At 37.6% G+C, this 19,409-nt stretch overlaps 1 pseudogene; it reads left to right on the top strand.

Annotated features, from left to right (window-relative positions):
* Positions 1–526: 526 nt before the first annotated feature.
* LOC116138186 lies at positions 527–5,820 on the top strand (annotated as a pseudogene).
* The last annotated feature ends 13,589 nt before the right edge of the window (positions 5,821–19,409 follow it).

The raw sequence follows: 19,409 nt of genomic DNA, 5'->3' as shown, positions 1-19,409 counted from the left end.
CTACAACATTCTCTTTTGTACAAGTAACGCTATCTGATCGAATTATAGTCCTTTCTTCTACAGTTCTCATCACCTTCACCGTCTCTGCTTTTTATTTTTATTTTCTTCTCCAACTACTCTGATTTACTCTCACTTCAGTAAGTAATTATCTTTTTTTTCTGGTTGCTGAGATTTATAATTTTTATTTCTTTAGCGCGTTGCTGCTTCATGATATTGCCTCGCAATTTTACTCATACTTGAATTAATACGCGAATACACGTATACAATGCAAACATTTGATTACTTATGGCGATTTTCGTAATAGAGTTAAGTAATGTTTTTGGAGGCCGTAATTTGAGGTCAATATATTAATGATTTTGTTATATGTCGAATTAATTTGCCATAGGAGTAAACTAAGTGTTTTCCCTGGCCAATATATCCTTCTCAAGGTGAAGGACAGAGATGTAGTGTGCCTTTTGGTGTGTTATTCCTCTAATCTGCTGTACCCTTGATCATTGGAATGTTTTAACCAGGAATATCTAATATTATGGCATGTCTAATAGTTTTGCAATTGACACAGAGTCGTAAGAATTTGTTTGGAAAATGATCTAATCTTTTTTTTTATTTTCTGATTCTAAAGAAGGAATGGCTTTAAAAGGTGCTACCTGCTGATGTGAGCATTTTGAGGTGATAATCGCCTTCGAACTGTGGTTTCCACATCAAAGCAGACAACTATGTGGATTGACCCTGCAACATTGAAACTCAGACACAGAATTGGGAGGGGCCCCTTTGGTGAAACATGGTTGGCTACCCTTCATCGATCAACGGAGGACTATGATGAATATCATGAAGTGGCTGTCAAGATGTTGCCTCCAGTCAAAGGCGATCACATGAGAGTTCTGTTGGATAAGTTGGATGATTTATTCTCTAAGTGTCAAGGAGTAGAAGGTGTCTGTTGCCTGCAGGGAATTTCAGCTATGAATGGAAAAGTAGGTGAAGTACTCCTTGTATTTCTGGGTATTTTTGTTTCATATCTGACCTTTGTTGCTGATAAATAATTTTTTATGTCTGGCAGATATGTTTGGTTATGAAATTTTATGAAGGATCAGTTGGTGATAAGATGGCTCGCCTTAAAGGAGGGAAGCTCTCACTGTCTAATGCTTTCAGGTGAACAGGAAATTCTTTTTAACAAATATTTTTTTTATTTTTTTGATACATAATGCCGTAGAGAGCTGGCAATTCTCAGTGTGCACTAATTTTTACAGGTACATAATCAATTTGGCTCAGGGAATTTTGGAACTGCACTCAAAAGAGATCCTAATTCTTAACCTTAAACCTTTCAACTTTCTTCTCGATGAATATAACCAAGCAGTTGTAGGAGATGTAGGAATTCCATATATATTGCTTGGAATTCCATTGCCAAGTGCTGATCTGGCTCGCAGGATTGGAACACCAAACTATATGGCTCCAGAACAGTGGCAACCAGAAGTCAGAGGTCCAATATCCTTTGAGACCGATTCATGGGGCTTTGCATGCAGCATTGTGGAGATGTTGACTGGTGTTCAGCCTTGGTGTGGAAAGTCTGTTGATGAAATTTATGATGCAGTTGTCAGAAAGCAAGAAAAACCATGTATTCCTAGTGGGCTTCCTCCTCCTATTGTGAATGTTCTTCTTGGTTGCTTTGAGTATGACTTCAGGAGTCGCCCTCTAATGACAGACATATTAAGGGTGTTTAAAAGGTAGGTCTCTTCATCAAGAGGCAGGAGCTTTCTGTTGCATTCTGTATGGTCATTGGGAACTATACTATGAGTTTGTACATTTGACTTAAAGTAAAGGGGAGACAGCTTATGTTTTAGTGCTATGACATAGGCTGAATCATAATACAATTATAATACCTGGGGAATGAATTATTTTAATTGTTCAAGAACTCATGTACTGTACTATTGCACTTGGTATAGTACTTAATTATCAATAATATATAGTTAGACTATGTAGATGTGCACATAAGACAGATCTGAATTCCCCATTAAATTGGTTGGAATAATTCCCATATATTGTAATATATGCTAAGAAAATATGAAATATTTAATTAGTTATTAAGTACTAACAACTTAACATAGCATGGCCATATATTATGTGCTAGTGTATGACAATGTTAGTTTCCTAGTGTGTCATATTAATCTTTTTTGCATTTTCCTACTATATTATATTAATCCTTTTTGCATTGCCTTGTTTATATTAGTGCCCTACACCGTCCTTGCTTTGCATTCTTCATCTAATATTTATGTTGCACAGATGCTGTTTATTTTTGAATTTTTTGTTTCCATCCATTTTTTTTTTTTTTGCTAATAAATAACTTTTTATACCTTGCAGGTATGTTTAGTTATGAAATTTTATGAAGATCAGTTGGTGATAAGATGGCTCCCATAAAGGAGGAAGCTCTCACTGTCTAATGCTTTCAGGTGAACATGATTTCTTTTTAACAAGTTTTTTTTTTGGTTTTTTTTTTTTTTTTTTGTGTTTTTGATACTAATGCCGTAAGCGGGCAATTCTCAGTGCACGCTAATTTTTACAGTACATAGTCAATTTGGCTCAGGAATTTTGGAACTGCACTCAAAAGAATCTACTTCTTAACCTTAACCTTTCACTTTCTTCTCGATGAATATAACCAACAGTGTTAGGAGATGTAGGAATTCCATTTATATTGCTTGGAATCCATTGCCAAGCTCTGATCTGGCTCGCAGGTTGGAACACCAAACTATATGGCTCCAGAACATTGGCGACCGGAAGTCAGAGGTCCAATATCCTTTGAGACCGATTCATGGGGATTTGCATGCAGCATTGTGGAGATGTTGACCGGGGTTCAGCCTTGGTGTGGAAAGTCTGCTCATAAATTTACGATGCAGTTGTCAGAAAGCAAGAAAAACCATGTATTCCTAGTGGGCTTCCTCCTCCTATGAGAATGTTCTTCTTGGTTGCTTGAGTATGACTTCAGGAGTCGCCCTCTAATGACAGACATATTAAGGTGTTTAAAAGGTAGGTCTCTTCATCAAGAGAGGCAGGAGCTTTCTGTTGCATTCTCTATGGTCATTGGACACTATACTATGAGTTTTACATTTCACTTAAAGTAAAGGGAGAACGACTTACACGTACCCAAGGTTTGTCGTAACGTAAGTTAGTACTCAAAAGGTTTTGAAACGATAATAGGTACCTTCTGTCCATGTTCTGTTAGTAGTTTCTGTTTATTACTGTTTATTAATAGTAAAAAGACTAAATGCCCAAAGGTTTGAATTTTAGTTTTTTATAAATTCTAAAAACCCCCTAAGTTTACAAATTTAACTAAATATCCCAATGTATAAAAATTTTATAAAATAACAAAAACACCCCCGCCACCTGCAGTGCCAGATTCCGGCCACCACCGCCGAATCTGGCCGGAAAGTTGCGTTACGACACAGACCCGTCGGATCTGTGTCGTGACGCGTCGATCTGGCCTTTTCCGGCCAGATCCGTGGCTGATCTGCCGAAAAGGCCAGATCTACGGCTAGATCTGCCGTCGACGCCCAAAACTCCATCTGCGGCGTCGACGGCCAGATCTGGCAGTAGATCTGGCCCTTTCCGCCCAGATCACGCCACGGATCTGGCTGGAAAAGGCCAGATCTGGCTGTTGCTTCGACGGCCGATCTTGCCTTTTCCGGCCAGATCCTGGCGGATCTGACCGAAAAGGCCAGATCGGCACGTACGACACAGACCCGACGTGTCTGTGTCGTAATGTAGTTTTCCGGCCAATTCCGGCGATGGTGGCCGGAATCTGGCACTGGGGGTGTTTTTGTTATTTACAAACTTTATATATGGGTTGTTTTTAAATTAGAAAACTTAGGGGTTTTTTTAGAAATTTTTAAATTTATAAAAACTAAAATTGAAACTTTGAAGGGCATTTTAGTCTTTTCACTATTAATAAACAGAAATCAGTAACAGAATAATGTAAGGTACCTATTTGTCGTTTCAAACTTTTTGGGTACCAACTTGTCGTTACATTAAATCTTGGGTATGCCAAGTGCGTTCGGCCAAAGTAAACAAAGACAGCCTATGTTTAGTGCTATGATATAGGCTGAATCATAATAAATTATAATCCTGGGATGAATTATTTTAATTGTTCAAGAACTCATGTACTGTACTATTGCACTTAGTTTAGTACCTTAATTATAATGGTTAGACTATGTAGATGTGCACATAAGACAGATCTGAATCCCCCATTAAATTGGTTGGAATAATTCCCATATATTGTAATATATGCTAAGAAAATATGAAATATTTAATTAGTTATTAAGTACTAACATAACACTTGACATAGCATGGCCATATATTATGTGCTAGTGTATGACAATGTTAGTTTCCCAGTGTGTCATATTAATCTTTTTTGCATTTTCCTACTATATTATATTAATCCTTTTTGCATTGCCTTGTTTATATTAGTGCCCTACACCGTCCTTGCTTTGCATTCTTCATCAATATTTATGTTGCAGAGATAGAACTCTTGCCATTTCCGTTCTATGAGACTCTTGCATTTGGCTATGTGTAAAAAAAAAAAAATGTAAAGGTGACTCAAAATCTAGTGACAAGGTGCTCTTATTGACATACATCTATTGTAGTATGAGGGAGTACATCGTAAAAAGTTGGTCTGGACTGGTCATTTCTTCTTTTTGTGGCTTGCTACTTACCTTGCACTTGATGCTTTTTTTTTCCCCTAGTATTTTATACTTACAGCTTTTATTCTTCCTCAATATATTGATTAGCAGTATAAAGGTTCTGTCAGTCATTGCTGGTATCTTTCTGTAATCAATTTCATAAATTTGCAGCTTGCAGAATGCAGTTCATAGTGGAGGCTGGACAGGTCTTGAGAGCATAATACCGGCAGAAAAATCAAGTGTGTTATACAGAGTGGTTTCTTTCAAAGGATGATTTGCAAGTTGGTGACATGGTGCGTTCCAGATAGCCAGCTAACTCCTGCAAACTGCAATATGGATGTTCCAGAAGGAACTGTGGTGGTTCTAGAACACAGCCAGAAAGGGATGGTTTTGTTTTGGTGAGGGTCCACGGGATCCATGACCCTTTGAGAGTTCATGTTTCATCTCTAAAGCGGGTCACATTTGGATTGGCAGCTGGGGATTGGGTTCGCATAAGGAGGAAGATAAGAGGCACTCACCGGTGGAATTCTTCATTCTATCCACCGTGATGGAATGTGGCTGTTGGATTTATAGGTTGGAGACTCTTCGGAAGGGAAAATCTTCGGAGCTCGAGGGCGGAATCTTACAGTATGGTAAATTTGTGAGGCTGAAAGATAATGTTCTTAGCCCTCGATTTGAATGGCCTCGAAAGCGGGAGGGGCATGGCTACTGGGAGATTTGCTGGGTCCTACCAATGGATGCCTCGTTGTCAAGTTTCCAGGAAGGATTGAAAGGATTCTCTTTGGCTGACCCAGCTGAAGTAGAAGCGGTAACTTTCAGTACTTGTCCAGGGATGGTAAAAAAATATCAACATCTTGAGGATCATCACTGGGTTGTGAGACCACTTCTGATTGCGTTGGGTCTCTTTGCTGCCAAGGAAATGGGGATTTTTTGTTGGAAGAAATGTGAGGGTGGGATCAAACGTGAAGAAGCACACTCAGTGGGGTCAAACGTGAAGAAGCAACCAAACTACCTGATACACATCATGGCAGTGTTGATGAGACGATTTTTGGTGGAAACTAATGATGAAGGGGTTTTTTGGTTGAAGCTGCAGTTTGGCGGCAAAAGTTCGGTTCAAGTGCAGCATGTTTGGCTTAAGTGCAGTCCAGATGGGTGATTTTTCTTGATAATTTAATGTAATGTTTTGGTCATTTCAGCTACAAATCAGCTGGCGATTAAGTCCTTAGTTATGTGATGTAATTGTAGTTGTTAGCAATGTATGGTTGATGGCTATTTTGCTTGTAAGTTACTGCAGATTAGGTGCAACAGTGTCCAAAAGTGTTTGTTTAAGTTCTGTTAGCTTAATGAAAGTTTTTAGTTCCCACAACTCTCTCTTCCGTTCGTTTTCCTTCATTTCCTTTGCTTCTTCAGCTAAAAACCAACAGCCTGGCTGGCCTGGCAATTGAAACCCTGGTTGGATTCCTCCATCTGTGGCAAATATCTCTTCAAGAAGGTTTTACTGTTCGATAGAGATTTAAGTTTATTTAAGGTTCAAATAGTTTATTATGCCCAGAAAAGCTAGTTGTTGTGCTTTGATTTGTACTGTCTGACTTTCAGCTAACTAATATGTTAACATGGAACTGGTACTATTCCAAAGATTACTTTTATATCGACAAACTGATGGTGGGTGTTCAGGATAATTTTATCGAAGGTAGATATTTGCTCTTTCAATTAATTCTTTGTTTTGAATTATTATATCTAATCTCGTTTTTTTACTTTGCGAAGTGAAAATTAAGAAACGAAGAAATGGAAACTCTGTTTTTGGGTATAGCTGAGGAACTGGAATCTCACTGAAATAGTAGGAAAACCAGTAACATCTTAAACAGATATAGCTGGGAAGAGTTTTAGCCAAGGTATAGATATTATTGCTTTAAGAATTCCCACAGGTTCACTCACTCCTACTAAACTCCCAATGACCCTATATTGAGTTTATCTTAACCCCAGGTGTAAGACCAAACAAATAAGTGTTAAGATTAGAGGATGCAATTGGACCTACAATAGCCACGGTTCCACTTGATAAAACTGCAGCTGTCACGTGAAGACGATGAGGCCATTCTGTTGCGTTTGTTGAGTCCAATTTGTCATATATTTGCCAGCTGTTATTATTCCTTTACTGTTATATGTTTGCCACTATGTTATCTTTTATCTTTTTTATCTATAATATCGCATGCACTGTATACAAATATGAAGAAAAGAAATACAACTTGCGTCATTCCATTTTCAGCCTTTCTGCGTTTCCATTTTCTTTACACTGTTTTTGCACTACTCTCAACATGGTATCAGAGCTATGACAGATACACCTTTCGCTCTTAAACCAACGATCCCACAATGCCTTCCAATTCCCAAACCAACCCACAAAATCCTGCCAGCCCCTATTTTGTCCAACCTGTGAAGGCGCGTCTTCTCCATTGTTCCAATTTGCTTACAACTGAAAATTTATGTGGTTGGGCAAGAACAATGCGTCGTGCTCTCAATATCAAAAAAAATGGGTTTTGTCGATGGCTCCATCCCTAACCCTCAAAACTGCAGATCCCTTGTATGCACCTTGGGAACGATGTAATGATATGTTGATAGCTTGGTTCAACATTCGGTTGCCTTAGAACCAGATCAAGCATAGCTCATGCCGAAACTGTTGAGGATGTTTGGAACGATCTTCGCGACGATTCTCGATTCAAAATGCTCCAAGAATTTTTCAGCTCACCAAGTCCATCTCGCACTTACAAGGATGATGATTTGGTTAGCTAATACTACAATCGATTGAAAGTTTTGGGATGAACTGGAGATTATGAACCAATGCTGTCATGTTCATGTGGCGCAGTCAAGACCCTAATGGAATAAACACAAAGCAGGGTTATGCAATTCCTTATGGGATTACATGACTCCTTTGATGCTATTCGCACCCAAATACTCCTCTATGATCCTCTTCTAGCACTAAATCGTGTTCTATCTCTTGTCTAACAAGAAGAAGACGACGCCAACTTCACTCCCCTTCTGCTACCGATTGCAATGGCGGCAAAAGACCCAACCAACAAGTCATTCTTCCTCCCGCAAGGATCGATTATTTTCCCCATTGCAACATTTCAAGCCATTCACTGGAACATGCTTCAAAGCCAACCCCAATCTTCCCGTATGCACACATTGCAACATACCAGGCCATACCAAAGATAAATGCTACAAGCTGAATGGCTTTCCTCCAGGTCACAGAAACAACTCCAGATCTAAATCCTACGCTAATCAATCTTCACTTGAACATGACAAATCGGCAATGGACCATCTATTACTCAGAGTAGTACAACCAGCTCTCGCCTTGCTCCAATCCTCTCAGTCTCCAGCGTTACCTCTACAGCAAACCATGCATGTTTCAATTCCTCAACCACCGAAATTTCACCCGTCTCTGGTATTCATTCCTGCAATTCACACACACATCACACACTTCACAAATCTTTTTCCTCTTGGAAATTGATACTGGAGCTACAGATCACATGATATGTAGCCCCCATCTTTTCACGTATAACTTGTCTTTTGTTTCCCACACCATTAAACTTCCAAATGGCCCACCACATTGGCCACACATGTGGTGATTTCATCTCTCTGATCATATCGTTCCAAGCATGTGCTATGCATGTCACCTTCTCCTTTAATTTGCTCTCAGCTAAATCTTAACTACACATTCATTATTGTCTCATATTTTTTCCAGCTCTTGCTACATACAGGACCTTTCATCTTGGAAGACGATTGGCACGGGGACAATGCATAATTGCCTTTACCATCTTCAACCTTCAACACCAGCTCCCAATGCTTTACAAATGTTTCTTTCTAAATTCTGTTCAAGCTATGTTAACACCACCAGTACTTCAACGTTTGACGATTATACTTTATGCATTACAGACTGGGGCATAGTCCCATGACACGCATGTATTAAATGAAATTCAAAATCAAATTCAAGGCCTACAAGTTTATCTCAATTCTCTTGTGAAATTTGTCCACTTGCCAAGCAACATAAACTTCCATTTCCTCAGTCTATCACCACGGTTACCAAGCCTTTTGATTTAATTTTAGCAGATATTTGGGGACTAAATTCCACACAAGCACAATAAGGCACCTGTTTTTCCTACAATCGGTTATCAGTTTACCAGATGCACTTGGATCTATTGTTGCAAACAAATCAGAAGCCCGAACTTCAATTCAAAATTTCTTTTCCTTTATATCACAACAATTCAACACCCAAATCAAATAATCAGAACTGATAATGGTGCCGAATTTCATATGCCCAAATTTTACAATCCAAAGGCACAATCATCAACTGACCTGTGTTGCCACTCCCAACAAAACACTCTCACTAGCGAAAACATCAGCATATATTGAATGTCACTAGACCTTAAAATTTCAATCAGGCTTCCTATGCTTATTGGACAAATTTGTTATCACATGCCGTTATTTGATCAACCGAACACCCTCTCCTGATCTGCACTAACAATCACCTTTTGAAAAACTCTACAACCAAAAACCCATATATTCCCATCTCAAAACATTCGTTGCCTCTGTTTTGCATCTACACTAAACCATGGTGCTCCAAATTTGAACCCCGAGCTAGAAATGCTTAGTCATGGCACCCATATGGAGTCAAGGATACAAGCTCCTTGACACTACCACCAATCAGATTTCCTTTCCCGTGATGTGGTATTCCACGAACATATCTTTCCTCTCAAAACAAACACAAGCCCATTTGTCTCCTTTCCCCACTGACCACCTCAATCAAACACCTCCTGTCACACACAGATTTTAGTGAAGTCCCTCACTAGGACTATCATGTCCCTTCCCCTACCTCCATCGACAACAGTCACATTACCAACCTCACCAACAACGTTCCCTCGCCAACCCCACATCGGTCAACCAGAATTCAACCGCCCCATATCTCAAGGATTTTCACTGCAATGCATTGTCTCCATTGACGTTGACTCCAAGTTGGAGCCACTAGATCTCTGTCTTGCACAGGTTTGCATAATCCACATCCCTTACTCTGTCTATATCTTACAAGTTTTTATCTCCATCATTAGAGCATTTACCACTTCCATCTCCATCCATACCAACCTAAGTACACCTTCAAGCTCTCAAAGACCCTATCTGGCGTGAGGCTTGGAGCAGGAACTCACTGCTTAAAAGACAGAAACATGGTCCATCGTTGACTTACCTCTGGCAAGAAACCGATTGATTACAAATGGATTTTTTGCTACAAATTCAAAGCTGACGGATCTGTTGAACGTACTAAAGCACGCTTGGTGGCGAAGGCTTCACTCAACGTGAAGGAATAATGTTTCACGACACTTTTTCTCCTGTTGCAAAGAGATTTCCATTCGCACTTTGTTTGTGTAGCAGCCATAAAAGGATGGGATTTACAGCAGTTGGACATTAATAACGCATTTCTTCACAGAACCTTGAAATTATAATGCGGCTTCCTCTCGGTCTACTTCCTCAAAAGAGAATCAATTTGTAAATTGAGAAAAAGCATTTATGGTCTTCGACAGGCATCACGACAATGGAACACAAAACTTTCATCTTCGCTGGCCGAGTTTGGCTTTGTGCAGTCTAAGTCGCCTATAGTTTGTTCTCAACACACAGTTTCTTCTTTCACAGCTCTATTAGTCTACTATAGATGACATTATTGTCATGAGTTCAGATCAGACTTCCACCGATGAGTCAGATTTTTGTCCACCAATTCAAGAATCAAGAACCTGGGCTCACTCAAATATTTTCTTGGCATGGAAATGCTCGCTCAAAGGATGGAATACATTTTGTCAGCGCAAGTACACCCTGGATACTTTTCTTAGACTGGTTTACTTGCTGCCAAACTTCCCCTCTGCCAATGGAACCGAATATCAAACTCCAGAAAGACCAAGGTGAGGTGTTTCACGATCCTACCGACTGGTTTTGTGTGTTTATGTCAGTCTCTTGTTCCTGGAAATCGAAAAAACGAACACAGTTTCCACGATCCTCAGCCATCGGAATATAAGGCCCTGGCGGCTGTCGTGTGTGAAATCACATGGCTTCGTTTTTTTTCTCAAAGACCTTTGTGTTACCATTCTGATCCAGCCACCTTATATTGTACACTTAGCCGCGATACATATCGTTGCCAACCCCGTGTTCCATGAGCGCACCAACCACATCGAGCTGACTGCCATCTTGTTCGTGACAACTCCTCCTGCTGGGAATGTTGCCATGCCCACTTTCTCTTCTGAGCAATGGTTTATCTCTACCAAGCCCTGCATGCTCCGACACTTACGCGACTATTGTCCAAGATGGGAGTACTGAATATATACTCTCCATCTTGCGGGGGGATGTTAAGATTAGAGATGCAGTTGGACCTACAATAGCCACATTCACCTGATAAAAACGCAACAGTCACTAAGACAATGAGGCCTTCTGTTGCGTTTGTTGAGTCCAATTTGTTATATATTTGCCAGCTGTTATTATTCTTTTATCTGTTTATGTTTGCCATCTATTGTTATTCTTTTATCTGTTTTATCTATAAATATCTGCATGCACTGTATACAAAATTGAAGAAAAGAATACAACTTGCATCATTCATTTTCAGCTTTCTGCAGTTTCCATTTTCTTTACACTGTTTTTGCGCTACTCTCAACAATAAGAGTCGGGATTGGGCATTTGGTGCTCGCAAGCATCATCAAAACTTGGCCCTCTTGATATCACTCGGTCATACCACAATGGACATTTTTGACATTTGACGACAATATGGTTCGGTGGGTGGGTACAAAATACCCCATAACAAAAGAGCCAGTATATGGCCACGTTAAACAGGCTTCTTTGGCAGCAAAACTTGGCCCTCAAGAGCAGTCCCTTGAAATGTATTTACCTATGGCTTTTACTTTACTGATAATTAAAACGATTATTTCTTAATAAACCAAAAGTATTCTCCTTAAATTTTGTAACGGCCCATGTGTTATGTTGCTTTAACCATTCAAACCTTAACAACTTGCCAATCCATGTTATTGATTGATAAGATAATTATAATACGATGCTAGATTAAGGAACATTAATTCAAGCCTTATCTTAAATCAATATTATCTCTACTTAATTAAGGCAACTTGATTAGAAAAGTGGAAGTTACTTTCACAGATACCTGCCAAACATGCTGTATCTTTAGCGTGCTCTACGATAAAATATACTAGAATCTCTCCCTGTAGTTATAAAATGTCTCTCTCTCACTCACTCTCCGCTTCTCATTCCCATTTTCTCTTCCTTTAATTTGTATAAGTAATGGTATCTGATCAAATTTATGGCACTTTGACCTTCACCGTCTCTACTTTTAGTTTATTTCCTTCTCCATTACTCTGATTTACTCTCGCTTTCAGTAGGTATTTTTTTTTCCTGTTGCTGAGTGTTAGTATTCTTTATTTCTTTTATGCGCGTTGCTGCTTCATGATTTTGCCTTGTAATTTTACTCATACTGAATTAATACCGAATCATGTATACACTAATGCAAACATTTGATTACGTTCGGTGATTTTAGTTGGGGACTGGAGATGCCTTTAATCACATAAGATTGGCTCTTGCTTCTTGTGATTCGAAAATGACTAGTGAAGTTAGATTAATTTGAGAAATTAGGCTGACCTTATGAACGTAGATTTTTGCATTATATTAGAAAATTAAATGTTTTTTGTTTCATTAGTAATAATGTCGCGTCTGGTTTTTAATTTTAAAATCCTAGTTTTCTGAAGGTTTTTCATGTTTTTGGAGGCCGTTTATTGAGGTCAATATATTATTGATTTTGTTTATATTACAATTAATTTGCCTTGGAGTACTCTAAGTTTTTCCCTGGCAATATATGCTTCTTAAGGTGAAGGACAGAGTTTAGTGCGCCTTTTGGTGTGTTATTCCTCTAATCTTGCTGACCATTGTCTTGATGTTTTAATGGGAATTTTTAAAATTTTGGCATGTCTAATTGTTTTGCAATTGACACAGAGCCGTCAGAATTTGTTTGATAAATGATCTAATCTGTTTTTATTTTCTGATCTAAAGAAGGATGGCTTAAAAGTGCTGCCCTCACTAGTACCATTTAAAGAACCCACCTCGGATAGAAGTTCTGTATCACCCATAGCATGTCCAAAATCCCCCCTGAACTCTGAAGAATAAAATGCATCTGATGCAGTTACTCCTGAAGTTTGTGCAGTTGGTGTGTAAGGCTCAGACCCAGATTCCCCATTAAAATTGAGGTTTCTCATTAACTTGAAAAGCGTCTGTTTCTCTTCAGCCGATTGCGCTCCATAACCCTTAATAATGATACAGAATACCTTTTCATCTTATAAAGTGCAAACCCATTCAAATACGCAGAAATCAAATGTGAAAGCATCTAAACTATCAACAATCCTTTAAAGAAAATAAAACAAAAGAAACGTAAAAATTCAAGATCCATTGCAATACATGTGAAACGATCAGACTAACAATTTCAGGAACAATCAATCACTTAAAAAGATCGTTAAACTAATAATCCCGATTTTCTCGTTAAAATGAATTATAATCCATAGCATGTTATATGACTGCTTCAAAATTGTACTTGGTTGGAAGGAATTGGAAATTTGGAACCAAGCAATCAAATTAATGGGATGTGGTGGGAATTTTTTCTGCAACTTTCAACTGAGGAACCAACCAGAACCAGATAGGTAGTACTGAGAAATATAAGTTGGAAAATCTTTTTCAAGGTCTTATAATGGCTGCTCATAGTCATAGAAGCTCTGAGGCAAAGTCGAAAATTAACTGCAATCTTGGAGCCATGCGAATGCGAGTGAAATGAATTTGCATATGTAGAAGGAGGAAGAAGACTGAAAAATAGGAGACAGATAACCATTCCTTTCTTGTTAATAGAAATAGCAAACTCTGAAACCATAATTAACATTTGAGTCTATATCACAACAAATAAAACAAGCAGCAGCAGCAGCTCTGTAAAGAGTGGGAGAAAAGAAGAGAATTTGAATGAAAAGTCGCAAGTCTTGGTCTCTTAGTTGAACTGAGGCCAAGGAAAGGAAAAAATGCAATTATTTTAAGGGAGAAAATTGGTCTTTGATGATCACCACTACAGTTTAAAAGTTTTCTGCTAAGAGAAGTTATAATTTCACACATTAAAGATTTGATCAATTGATAATTATGTATATATAAATAAAATGCTAGATTATATAAATATGTATTATAATCTCCTGCAAATATTACACTATCAATCAAACTCTTCTTATCATGGAATTTAAGGCAACTTCACTAGAAAAGTGGATGCCACTTTCACAGATGCTATGCCAACAGAAACGGTGCTGTGTCTTTATCGTGCTCTACAGACTACAATATTCTCTTTTGTACAAGTAACGCTATCTGATCAAATTTATAGCTCTTTCTTCTACAGATTCTCATCACCTTCATCGTCTCTGCGTTTTAGTTTATTTTCTTCTCCAACTACTCTCACTTTCAGTAGGTAATTATCTGTTTTTCTGGTTGCTGAGATTTATATTTTTGATTTCTTTTATGCGCGTTGTTGCTTCATGATTTTGCCTTGAAATTTTACACATATTTGAATTAATACGCGAATACACGTATACTAATGCAAACATTTGATTACAGTACGGTGATTTTCGTAATAGAGTCAAGTAGTGTTTTTGGAGGCCGTATATTTTCTGGTCAACATATTAATGATTTTGTTATATGTACGAATTAATTTGCCTTAAGAGTAGAATAAGTGTTTTCCCTGGCCAGTATATCCTTCTCAAGGTGAGGAACAGAGATGTAGTGTCCCTTTTGGTGTGTTATTCCTCTAATCTTGCTTTCCATTGATCATTGGAATGTTTTAATCAGGAATATCTAATATTATGGCATGTCCAGTAGTTTTGCAATTGACACAGAGTCGTCAGAATTTGTTTGGATAAATGATCTAATCTTGTTTTTATTTTCTGATTCTAAAGAAGGAATGGCTTTAAAAGGTGCTGCCGCTCCACCTGCTGCTTATGAGTGTGAGCATTTTGAGGGTGATAATCGCCTTCGAACTGTGGTTGCCACATCAAAGCAGAAAACTTGCTGGATTAACCCTGCAACATTGAAACTTAGACACAGAATTGGGAGGGGCCCCTTTGGTGAAACATGGTTGGCTACCCTTCGTGGATCAAGGGAGGACTATGGTGAATATCATGAAGTGGTTGTCAAGATGTTGCATCCAGTCAAAGAGGATCACATGAGAGTTCTGTTGGATAAGTTGGATGATTTATTCTCTAAGTGTCAAGGGGTAGAAGGTGTTTGTTGCCTGCAGGGAATTTCAGCTATGAATGGAAAAGTGGGTGAAGTACTCCTTGTATTTCCTTTGATACGGATACAACATGGTGCTTAAAAAAAAAATCATCCCTCAGCTGGTAAAAACTAAAAATTTATCCTTAATTGCTTGGTTCCACAGCAGTGTTTTAGCCAAAATTTTTGCTTGTTTGATGCTTTATGCATGATTTATTTTACAAATTTGGTATAAAGCCCAAATGAATAGGGGAGCATCCTTCCTCTACTTGCTTTGCATTATAGTCTTGTGTTGTTGTTGAGGCCCTTTTTACAATTGGCTTGGCTGGATCTTTTGGTGGGCTCCCATTTGATATTGTAGTGGCTGAATCCTACTGCTAAGCATTCTGGGTGCATCCTTCAAATACTTGATTTTCTGATGAGCATGGTTTGTTTTGCTGCAGGTGAATGTTCCACCGGGCAATCTCTTGGTTTTCTTGGCTCTGGTTGTATGCCTACTATAAACTTGTAGGGAAGTAAGTAATTGTCCATGTCACACGCAACAGCACATACCTTATTGAGGTTAACATCAACTCACCTACAGTAGCCGTGTACCAAATCTGATTGACAGCTTCGTGGTCTCTAAAAGAGATGCAATTCTGTATGGAGATTATTGCCTGGCGCGAGCGCATTACAATTTTTAGGGAAATGAAGTCTGGGTAACCCTTGGTGTTATATTTTCGAGTTAATGCCATTAAATGATGATCTCCTCTTATCCCTCTTTTTCTTCTTTTCTTTTACCTCCGTTAAGGTTAACACTAACAGGCTTGAAAAGAATTAGTTAGTTCAGGTACAAATCATACAATATTTCACTTGTTTGGGTCGATTTTTGGTAGATTACAGTGTTTAACTTTGCGTTAGTTTCAAATTTCAAAGGGCTTCTGTCAGACTTTGTTTATTGCCAATTGGATTCAGTTGAATTAATTTGGACGAAGCATGCCTTTATCTTTTATTATTTAAGTCATGGATTCATGGTTTGATAAATGAATTGAACTCTTATTTATTTTTTCTTAATGTCCATTTGTATAACGCCAGGTTGTGGTGGAGCCCGAGTTTTTTGTGTAAAATTTTAAGTATCAATTTATTCATTATACTTTTCCTATGTAATTAAAATCTTGAATACTACATATATAGAAAAGAAAGTGAAAAGCGCTAAATATTTTTTCAGTTGATCAAATATAATTCTTGAATTTTAGTGCATTCAAATTATAAGCATTATAAATTCAAATTTTGAGGTATTTGGGATCCAGTTTTTGCTTCAGGAACACATAGACTCCATAGATAATTATTATTGACGAACTTGTAAATTGTAGTCATTTTCAAGCGGTAATGCATATTTTATCACCAATAAATTTAATTTGTTTAAGGTGAAAAAAACCAATATCTAATTCAAATGCCAGAGCAATATAATTAAAACTTCAGCAGAAGATCCAAAGATTAAGAATGATAAGATTCTCCTTAACATGATAACAACGTGATTTGAGAATTAAGATCTGGGTTTCGTTTTCCTAGGCAACAGAAGAAGAAGGTTTCGTTTCTCATAAGGTTATATAAACCCAATTTTCATACAGATTGAGTAACAAACCTAATGCACGTTGGAGACCAGCCTTTTATTAAAACAAGTCAGATCAAAGTCCGATGAAGCATATAGATTTAGTTTTGGAATAAAAAATTTAATATTTCTTGCTTTTTTTTAATCTTTAATATATGTGTTATCCTTAGCTAAAACATTTAATTATTATCATTATTGATTGAAGAAAAACAATTATTTTATGTTAGTTTAAAGTTAATTATTGACTTAAATTATTTCCTAGTAGTCAATTAAATTGACTAATTTTGGTTAATAGTCAAAGAGAAATTGAATTTCTTTTTCTTTATTAGGCTGTAATTAATTCAAATTTGGGCGACACAGTTGGAGGCGCGTGAAATTTTGTAACTCTCAACTGTCTTCAACCCCTAAAACTAAAACCTTCGAGCATTCGAACCAGAATTCAATTCTATTCTATTCCAGAATCTCCACCGACACAGCTTCATTATGCTCTAACCAATGCCCAAACCCTAGCTCCCTTTTACTTTCTTCAACATTATGCTGTTCCTTTTCCTAAGAAAGTTTTCTCTCTTCTTCTTTATAACCAAACAAACTTCATCATAAAACTTTCATGAAATATTGCAAATCTAATTTTCCTTTTCCTTTTTAAGTTTTTACATATGTTGAGGATTGCAATGGATGAGTTTTCTCCGAGGTTCTCTGTTGATTCGCCGCGAAATCCAGTTCATTGTCTTTTCGTCTTTCGATGCGATGGTCTTTCTCGGAAAAGTTTTCTTACTATAAACTTCCTGACGACCCTCTCAAGCTTTCTGTTAGCAAATTGGACGGCTCTTGCTTTGGTAATTTTCTTTATTTTTATTATTATTATCTGTTGGTTTCTGAGAAATTGTTTTTAGGCTACTAAGGCCTCTTTGTTTTCTAACAATTACCTGTTTGGGCATTTGCAGTAAATCGTTTTTTCGAACAAGGATGTATAATGACATTCAATGATTGAGATTTTATGATTAATTGACAGACATTGAAGTTATGAGACGGCTACAATTGCAGACTCAAGGAGGCGGTGGAGGCTGCATTTGGTCACATGCCGAAAAGGGACCAGGCAAGATTTCATGGTATGTTTATTCTTTATGAGGCAATTTCCTCATTGTCATCTGATATATTCTTTTTTTGAGGTTGTTTGTTTGTATATTAGGACGTTTAATTGTATTTTTTTATATGTAGGCCGCATGTTTGGGACATTTCTGCCTATGCTTTGAAAGTCAAAACTTAGTAACAACACCGATTATATAAAAATTACGGCATTAAAGATGGTGATCAGGTGTGTGACCGGCTTCCTTTGAGTTTTTTGTTCGAAGATTTGTCTAGAGTTTGTTTCGCATTTTGATGATCTTAAAGTTGTTGGGTGGCTCTTTAAATTTCCTAAAGTTTCTCTTAATCTACTGCTAAGAAGACGTGAAAAGAAAATTAAGAATCATATTTGAAGCTTTTTTCATTTCCATTATGATGATAAATTTAGTAGGTTTGGGTAATAGACATTATAGAAAGTAAAAGGAACAACTGTTAAATATCTTCACAGTTTCTGGATTGGATTGTCTCCTGTTCAGAAATTCCAGTGAAGTTGTCGTTGTTTGAACCAGCTTTCAATGAAACAATGGCATATGAATCCCACAAATTAGATGAACATGGAACACACAACCTAAATGTTGAAACCGTGCAGATAACGTTTGTGTAATAGAGTTGATGAGCTAATTATAATCCCTTTTGTTATTGTGCATTAATCATGGTTGACATAGACAGCAGTTGGCTTTACTTCCACTATCTTAATTGTTTGTGTTTTGGTATCCTACAGCTTCAGTTTATCCGCCATCTCTCAACCAGCTGCAAATGGTAAAGCTACAATCTAAGAAACAGCATCTACTTCAAAACATCAAAATATGTAAAATCTCAATGACCTTTAATCTTTCATCAACTCTTATTAAACAATATCATTTTATCTGCAAGCAACATGCAAATGTTCTGCATCTAACCACACTGACAAAGCAAATATCGCAACAACATGACTGCATTACCTGTTTTCTGAATAACATAGATTACATCCTGCTATAGGTAAATCTGGAATTGAATATGTGAAACTGCAGCTAGCTAACATCTCAGAAACCTTATTTCTTAATTTTGGTATAATTAACAATTGGTATGTGCCTTGTTCTGTATGTAAAGAACTTACTAATTCATTCATTAATCTGTCATTGTTTTTCCCTCACCCATAGAAACTGAAGAGATGATTTTTATGATAATCACACTCAAATCATAGCTATAAAGCGAAAGAGCAAGACAACCAGAGGACAAGGTAGACTATGATTGGGATGATATGGAAATGGTAAGTACCAGCACTTTGACAAGAAGGACGAGAGTTTTACTGGGCAAAATGAATCGAGACTGGCATTTTGTGAGGGGGTGGTTCTCATACTCCAGATGGTGGCGTGGGACAGAAAGGCAAGTCTTATCCATCAAGATACACTTGGGGTGCCTTGTCGCCCTTGTGCAGTTTTAGAAAATTATACACTTTAGTTGGTAACCAGTATTCCCGAATAGATAAAGTAGAGCGTATAGTGATTGCTAAATGCATCGTTGCTACTCTTTGCCTGAGTTGTTTTTTGGGTGTGACTTTGGGATTACACCTGAGCGGCATTCTTCCCAAAGTACTTACTGCTTGCTGTACAGATGTTTTCTTGTAAAAATATCGATTACAGATCAAATTAGCCATATCATGTGTTTGTGTGCAGGCTACATGGGTGATGAATTATTAATACTTCATCCATGTAACGAGACACAGTTAAAGTTTC

This window comes from Pistacia vera, unplaced genomic scaffold (genome assembly GCF_008641045.1).
Source record: "Pistacia vera cultivar Batoury unplaced genomic scaffold, PisVer_v2 Contig338, whole genome shotgun sequence".
Lineage (NCBI taxonomy): Eukaryota > Viridiplantae > Streptophyta > Magnoliopsida > Sapindales > Anacardiaceae > Pistacia > Pistacia vera.
This window is presented reverse-complemented; position numbering and strand designations above follow the sequence as displayed.